Source organism: Heptranchias perlo, chromosome 16, assembly GCF_035084215.1.
Source record: "Heptranchias perlo isolate sHepPer1 chromosome 16, sHepPer1.hap1, whole genome shotgun sequence".
Classification (NCBI taxonomy): Eukaryota; Metazoa; Chordata; class Chondrichthyes; order Hexanchiformes; family Hexanchidae; genus Heptranchias; species Heptranchias perlo.
This window is the reverse complement of record NC_090340.1, coordinates 52,570,308-52,579,132: the sequence shown is the minus strand read 5'-3', so window position 1 is coordinate 52,579,132 and position 8,825 is coordinate 52,570,308. Positions and strand designations below refer to the sequence as shown.

General features: G+C 44.3%; 1 long non-coding RNA gene across 1 annotated transcript in view; it reads left to right on the top strand.

Annotated features, from left to right (window-relative positions):
* The first annotated feature begins 3,096 nt into the window (after positions 1–3,096).
* LOC137333361 (uncharacterized) overlaps positions 3,097–8,825 on the top strand; it is a 30,594-nt gene continuing 24,865 nt past the window's right edge. Inside the window, exon 1 of the long non-coding RNA XR_010965877.1 lies at positions 3,097–3,334. This is a non-coding gene — a long non-coding RNA (uncharacterized lncRNA). The remainder of the gene's footprint in view (positions 3,335–8,825) is intronic.

Genomic DNA, 8,825 nt, shown 5'->3' with positions numbered 1-8,825 from the left:
GGGATGCTGGCCAGGAGTGCATTGAAGTAGTTGAGTCTCGAGGTAACTAAGGAATGGATGGGGGTTTCAGCCTGCCCTATATTGCGGTGCTAATTAGGCAGGCAGCAGTGGAAAAAAGGAATGGACCCTGTAATGCTGGTTTTCTGCCCATTTTAGCATCTACTCATTTTTCTGCCATCTTTTCTGACAGCCAAGAATATGCAAAGTGAAAATATAAAAGATAAGTAGATTTACAGTTAATATATGCATGCTCTTTGTGGTCTCCTGGACTGGTTTCAATCAACTGAGGGGATCAGAGAGGAATTTTCCAGATATCCCCCCCCCCCTTATTGGCACTGGGTTTTTCTGGTTTCCTGGCAACCACTTAATGCGACAATGCCTGCACATCAAATGAGATGGGGGGAGAGTTGGTGCTGGGTTGCTCCATCACCCACAGACTCATGCCTACACATTGCGATTCCTTTCCCATTATTTTTGCCTGTATTTCTGGGTCAAGATTGAGGATTCCAGCCCTACACTAGGACGTGAACACATATTCTACACTGACGCTCCAATGCGTTACTGAGGGAGTGCGGCATTGTTGGAGATGGTATCTTCCAGATGAGATGTTAAACCAAGGCCCTGTCTGCCAGTTCCAGTGGTTCAAATCGATGTAAAAGATCCAATACTACTATTCAAAGAAGAGCAAGGAACTTTTACGGTTTTCTGGACAACATACCTCTCTCAACCATCATTACCAAAGAACAAATTGACTGGTCACTCATCTCATTGCTGTTTGTGGGAATTTGCCTACTTACAACAGTAGCTGCATTTCAAAGTATTTCATTGTGTAGTCCTTTGAGATGTTCCAAGAGATGTCATAAGGCACTGTTTAAATGCAAGGTTCTTGTAATTACTTCCACCTACCTTAACCTGCACAAAATGAGCTATTAATAATATTTATGTTATTTACAAAATCACCATTAAAGGATTACATTTGGATCCGTGTCATTGCAAGATTAAAAGAATTTAAGCTTCAATAGAATACAGTGCTTTTGATAAAATAAAAACAGACCTATGATTGATGTAGCAGTTGTTTCACCCCTCCCTTTTTTTCTCTCTATTTTTCCAACCTTCCTACAATGCTTGCTTATCATTTAGTTTTCAGTTCTGATGATAAGTATACACCCAAACTGTTGTCTTTTCTCTTCACAAAGGTTGACTGACCTGCTGTGTATTTCCAGCATTTTCAGTTTTTTTCTATTTTATTTGTACTGCTTTATACAACAGTGGTTTAGGTAACATTCTTAGAGTCATAGAGTCATAGAGTTATACAGCACGGATAGAGGCCCTTCGGCCCATAGTGTCCGCGCCGGCCATCAAGCCCTGTCTACTCTAATCCCATATTCCAGCATTTGGTCCGTAGCCTTGTATGCTATGGCATTTCAAGTGCTCATCCAAATGCTTCTTGAATGTTGTGAGGGTTCCTGCCTCCACAACCCTTTCAGGCAGTGAGTTCCAGACTCCAACCACCCTCTGGGTGAAAAAGTTCTTTCTCAAATCCCCTCTAAACCTCCTGCCTTTTACCTTGAATCTATGTCCCCTTGTTATAGAAGCCTCAACGAAGGGAAAAAGCTCCTTAGTATCCATCCTATCTGTGCCCCTCATAATTTTGTACACCTCAATCATGTCCCCCCTCAGCCTCCTCTGCTCCAAGGAAAACAAACCCATTCTTCCCAGTCTCTCTTCATAGCTGAAGCGCTCCAGCCCTGGTAACATCCTGGTGAATCTCCTCTGCACCCTCTCCAAAGCGATCACATCCTTCCTGTAGTGTGGCGACCAGAACTGCACACAGTACTCCAGCTGTGGCCTAACCAGTGTTTTATACACCTGGGTATTTATTGTCATTTATTGTCATTCATTTCAATAAATGACAATAAATACCCAGAACCAAGCCCAATACTTCTACCTCCATTTCCGGGAATAAAAACCCTCCCAAAGTCACCTACAACTGCACTTTTAAACTCACAACTGCCAACCCTTTGATCCTCCATTTGCCACAGTACTTCTGTAGCCGTTTATCTGCTCAACCACTCTCTCACATCCACCTTTAATGCCCTTGTCCTAGCCAAATCTTCACTCCCTCCCATCTTAGTCGGCCCCCATTTTCACTTTCTCAAGTCCAAAAGGTGCATGACAGTCATAAAACAGTCATGCATTATATTTACCAACTGTGACTCTAGACCATTTGGGGTTTCCTAATTTATATTTGGTTGAATGAAGTCAGCCATTAAAATGATATTCTTGCTCTCATATATCCTTCCAATCTCTTCCTCGGGCAAACTATCTTTGTTCTTATGCTGACCTGGTGGTCTATACATACCTCTGGTGTTAGCTTGGATTTTTATCACATTAGGGCTATCTAACCAGAGTTGTTCATTGTGTACTTTTTAATGCCTTGTGATCAATAGCTACTCGGAGTTTAATCTCCTCCAAATGTTTTTCCTAGTGCATCTGTAAATGGATTTGTATTAATCTTTTGTCTATTCTATTTTAATGCAGTTGATAATACATTTATTTTAAATAGGTTCATAACTAATTTAAATAGCAAAGACAAGAATCCAATGCAAGCTCAGTAAATCTGTGAATTAAAATAGCACACAAAAGAAATTAACCCTCCGTAGTTGAATCACTGTACACAGCGGCTGCTTTTATATTGGTGGTTACTTAGATTGGATTCTTGGAGGCCACTGTCAGTGAGCCAACTTCCAGTATTTACACTGCTCCCTTATCCTAGTGACAGAATCGTACACCTAGTCCTTGCTCTACACAATATTTTGTAACCCCGGAATTGTGAGACTCCTCTCCCAGTGCGGAGTCTGACTCAAGGGGAGCACAGATCGGAGAATTGGGCATGGAGGTCATTGTACTCAATTTGTGGTATGTCCAGCTCTCTGGCCATGGATTTTAATGGGGTGAAACTCAAGATTTGTGAATTGGGCATATGGATTTTCACAGCTGAATCTCACATCTGCGATCTCATCGAGCAAGACTCCGAACCGGGAACGGAGTCTTGCAATTTTAAGACTTTTATGTACTCCCCTTGAGTGTATACTTTGCAATGCATTATCAAATAATTATTAATAAAAAGTGACTGTTTATTGATTTTGATTTCTTGTTTTTCAGCCTTAAGGAAGCAAATTACTTGAACTTGGCCATTTTCCTGTGGATAGCTTGACACAATGTGACTTGATGCAATGGCGTCATTTTCTGGAAAAGAGACTAACAGGAGACCTGATAGAGGTCTTTAAAATTATGAAGGTGTTCGACGTGGAGAAACTGTTTCTGCCTGTGGGTGAGTCCAGAAAAAGGGGGCATAAACATACGATACCGACTGACACATTGAATAAAGAATTCAGGAGGAATTTCTTTACATAAAGAGTGCTGAGAATGTGGAACTTGCTGCCGCATGCAATGGTTGAAGCCGATAGCTTGGATACATTTAAGGGGAGGCTTGATGCATACGTGGGGGAGAAAGGAATAGAAGGATACAGGAGCAGGGTGGAAAGAGGTAATTAGAGTGGGAGGAGGCATAAACCATTTGGGCCGTATGGCCTGTTTCTGTGCAGGACGTTCAATGTAATATAATTCTTCATATGGAGACAAATAGCCAATAACACAAAGTCATAGCCTTTGGGACCTTCCCAATTTGTCTGGTCTGTAAATTAGTCAGGATACAGATGCTCTGTGTTAGAAGTTAATTTAGTTGTGCTTGGTCAAAGCATTATCAGGTGTTCGGCAAATACACGACATGTGAACAGTTATCCTCTGCAATAATATGCTCCATTGCCTCCTTGATCTTGGTTAATTGGTAGCTCTGTCCCAAGGCCCTTTGGTCTGAAATATGTGCTGGATGGAGCCAATTATGTGATGGCTGGCACTAGTGGTGCTGTGCACATCAGGCACAAGTGACCTACATTTTCTGGCACTGAAGCTTGTGGCCTGCTGTACATCCACGGAACAGTATAATGTATTGGGAGAGCACCTGTGGTGTTGAACAACAACAACAACCTGCATTTATATAGCGCCTTTAACATAGTAAAACCTCCCAAGGCACTTCATAGGAGTGTTATCAAACAAAAATTTGACACCGAGTCACAAAAAGAGATATTAGGACAGGTGATCAAAAGCTTGATCAAAGAGATAGGTTTTAAGGATTGACTTAAAAGAGGAGAGAGAGGTAGAGAGGCAGTGAGGTTTAGGGAGGGAATTACAGAGCTTAGGGCCTAGGCAGCTTAAGGCACAGCCGCCAATGGTGGAGTGATGGAAATCGGGGATGCACAAGAGGCCAGAATTGGAGGAGCGCAGAGGGTTGTAGGGCTGGAGGAGGTTACAGAGATAGTGGGGGGGGGGTGAGGCCATGGAGGGATTTGAACACAAGGATGAGAATTTTAAAATCGAGGCATTGCCAGACCTTAATTGAAGGCTCATTGAAGCCTAAAAAAAATTTGTGAGGTCTATAATGTGGTCCCGGCATCTGATCTACAAAGTTACAATGGGGGACCAGTGGTAGCTCCACGGAATTTGAGGGCCATGCTGTGTATCGTAGCGATTTGCTTTAATGCATGTGTGTGAGTATGTATGTTTGAAAGAGGAGAAGAAAGGGAAGAAAAGGGTGATATTAGCCCTGATCCTTTGGAGTGTCCTGCAGCTTCACTGTGGCCCACTCCCTCTACGTTCTCAGGAGCCATCACATCCAGTATACCCTGCTCATACTGATTGAAGTGATCTAAACCTAGGGAAACCTCTTCAGGTTCAATTCTGCTTCTTCCAGTTGTGCACCATTTTTTCCTACAAGCAGAGAAGTATTGCTGAGATGTTGGAAATTTGAAGATCAAATAGAGGAGTGAGAATCAAGTGACCACCCTGCATCACAGCTGAAGTGTGAATAAAAGAACATGCATCATGTAATGAGTCTTACAACACCAGGTTATAGTCCAACAGTTTTATTTGAAATCACAAGCTTTCGGAGGCTTCCTCCTTCGTCAGGTGAGTGTAGGATTCCATAAAGGTATAACATATATAGTCAGAGAAAAACGCCTGGTGATTACAGATAATCTTTCCAACTGCCCGTTATCAAAGCAATCAAACGACTTGAATGGTGTTCAGACAGGAAAACATTACATACAAGACTACCGAATACACAAACGGTCACAACGCAAAGACAGAGAGAGAGAGAGACACACACACACAGCCGAAAGGCAGAGAAAGAGATAGAATGACCAGTTGTATTAAAAACAGATAACTTTTTTTTTTCGCTGGTGGGGTTACATGTAGCGTGACATGAACCCAAGATCCCGGTTGAAGCCGTCCTCATGGGTGCGGAACTTGGCTATCAATTTCTGCTCGACGATTTTGCGTTGTCGTGTGTCTCGAAGGCCGCCTTGGAGAACGCTTACCCAAAGATCGGTGGCTGAATGTCCTTGACTGCTGAAGTGTTCCCCGACTGGGAGGGAACCCTCCTGTCTGGCGATTGTTGCGCGGTGTCCGTTCATCTGTTGTCGCAGTGTCTGCATGGTCTCGCCGATGTACCATGCTCCGGGGCATCCTTTCCTGCAACTTATGAGGTAGACAACGTTGGCCAAGTCACAGGAGTATGAACCATGCACCTGGTGGGTGGTGTCCTCTCGTGTGATGGTGGTATCTGTGTCGAAGATCTGGCATGTCTTGCAGAGGTTGCTGTGGCAGGGTTGTGTGGTGTCGTGGACGCTGTTCTCCTGAAAGCTGGGTAATTTGCTGTGAACGATGGTCTGTTTGAGGTTGGGTGGCTGTTTGAAGGTGAGTAGTGGAGGTGTGGGGATGGCCTTAGCGAGGTGTTCATCGTCATCGATGACATGTTGAAGGCTGCGAAGAACATGGTGTAGTTTCTCCGCTCCGGGGAAGTACTGGACGACGAAGGGTACTCTGTTGGTTGTGTCCCATGTTTGTCTTCTGAGGAGGTCCATGCGATTTTTCGCTGTGGCCCGTCAGAACTGTCGATCGATGAGTCGAGCGTCATATCCCGTTCTTACGAGGGCGTCTTTCAGCGTCTGTAGGTGTCCATCGCGTTCCTCCTCGTCTGAGCAAATCCTGTGTATTCGCAGGGCCTGTCCATAGGGGATGGCCTCTTTGACATGGTTAGGGTGGAAGCTGGAAAAGTGGAGCATTGTGAGGTTGTCCGTGGGCTTGCGGTAGAGTGAGGTGCTGAGGTGCCCGTCTTTGATGGAGATTCGTGTGTCCAAGAATGAAACCGATTCTGAGGAGTAGTCCATGGTGAGTTTGATGGTGGGATGGAACTTGTTGATGTTATCGTGTAGTCTCTTCAGTGATTCTTCGCCGTGGGTTCATAGGAAGAAAATGTCGTCGATGTATCTGGTGTATAGCGTTGGTTGGAGGTCCTATGCAGTGAAGAAGTCGTGCTCGAACTTGTGCATGAAAATGTTGGCGTATTGGGGTGCGAATTTGGTCCCCATGGCTGTTCCGTGTGTTTGGGTAAAGAACTGGTTATCGAAGGTGAAGACATTGTGATCCAGGATGAAGCGGATGAGTTGTAGGATGGCGTCTGGAGATTGGCTGTTGTTGGTGTTGAGTACTGAGGCTGTTGCAGCGATGCCGTCATCGTGGGGGATACTGGTGTAGAGTGCCGAGACGTCCATCGTGGTGAGAAGCGTTCCTGGTTCAACAGGTCCGTGGGTGCTGAGTTTTTGTAGGAAGTCTGTAGTGTCGCGACAGTAGCTGGGGGTTCCCTGTACGATGGGTTTCAGGATGCCCTCGATGTATCCAGAGAGGTTCTCACACAGGGTTCCGTTGCCTGATATGATAGGATGTCCGGGTGTGTTGGATTTGTGTATCTTTGGGAGGCAGTAGAAGTCTCCCACGCGGGGAGTACGTGGGATGAGAGCGCGTAGGATGCTTTGAAGGTCTGGATCGAAGGTCTTGATCAGTTATTGAGCTGGTGGGTGTGTTCTTTGGTCGGATGCTCTTTCAGGAGAACAGCATCCACGACACCACACAACCCTGCCACAGCAACCTCTGCAAGACATGCCAGATCATCGACACAGATACCACCATCACACGAGAGGACACCACCCACCAGGTACATGGTTCATACTCCTGTGACTCGGCCAACGTTGTCTACCTCATACGTTGCAGGAAAGGATGCCCCGGAGCATGGTACATCGGCGAGACCATGCAGACACTGCGACAACAGATGAACGGACACCGCGCAACAATCGCCAGACAGGAGGGTTCCCTCCCAGTCGGGGAACACTTCAGCAGTCAAGGACATTCAGCCTCCGATCTTCGGGTAAGCGTTCTCCAAGGCGGCCTTCGAGACACACGACAACGCAAAATCGTCGAGCAGAAATTGATAGCCAAGTTCCGCACCCATAAGGACGGCCTCAACCGGGATCTTGGGTTCATGTCACGCTACATGTAACCCCACCAGCGAAAAAAAAAAGTTATCTGTTTTTAATACAACTGGTCATTCTATCTCTTTCTCTGCCTTTCGGGTGTGTGTGTCTCTCTCTCTGTCTTTGTGTTGTTACCGTTTGTGTATTCGGTAGTCTTGTATGTAATGTTTCCCTGTCTGAACACCATTCAAATCCTTTGATTGCTTTGATAACGGGCAGTTGGAAAGATTATCTGTAATCTCCAGGCATTGTTCTCTGACTATATATGCTGTACCTTTATGGAATCCTACACTCACCTGACGAAGGAGGAAGCCCCCGAAAGCTTGTGATTTCAAATAAAACTGTTGGACTATAACCTGGTGTTGTAAGACTCCTTACATTTGTCCACCCCAGTCCTTCACCGGCATCTCCACATCATGCATCATGTAGGCTAGTAGTGCAGTGAGCTTGCTTTGTGAGGTCTCCTTTCCAAATGGTCATATGACAACAGTTGCAGCTTTAAGTAGCCATGTGACAAAAATGAAGCATTTTTTGATAATGATGGCTGATTTACTGGATTCTTTCTTGCTGGTTATAACAACCTAGAGTTAAAATTAAGTACTATTAGCTGATTCATTAAATTGCAGAGAATATACATTACAATCTGGTTTGCTGATGGCACTAATATGCGTCTGTAGGTTTTCTTGTGAAACAAAAGGTCATTTAACATGCTAACTTCTGTTGAATGTAACGCCATTAGTGTCGTCCTGTTCTGCGCTGTCCTTGACATTTGTTTGAATAAATATGGATGTCCTACAATTACAGGTCTTGTGCTTCAAGGGTTATCTCAACTTGCAAACATACTTGGTACTTGGAAGCCTGTGAATGGTTAACTACCTAAATGTAGTTCTGAAAAACATAATTTTAAAGATTTTTTTGGTCTACTGACAAAGAATTTTGAAGCTATATCTTGCACTGTATTGCACCAAGAATGTAATGAATCTAAGGCTGTCGGGGATACAAGGCTAATCAGAGTCTCTGTAATAATGGATAGCCATGTAAAATCTAGGTACTGTGCTTCAAGGGTCAATTTTAAAGAATCATAGAATCATACAGCACAGAAGGAGGCCAAAGAACGATCCAATTAGTCCCACTCCCCTACCATTTCACCACAGCCCTGCAAAATTTTCCTTTTCAAATATATGTTCAATTCCCTTTTGAAAGTTACTATTTAATCTGCTTCCACCACCCTTTCAGGCAGTGTATTATGTTGAGGGTTCGTGCTGGACAAGTGTGTTTATGGTATTGAACACTTGTAGGAAAATAGAAAAGCTTGTAATTACTGTAATTATACTGTTTATGCTTGTACTGTTCATTTGTCCGTTTAATGTACAAGGCTTCGGAGTTGTGTGGGAC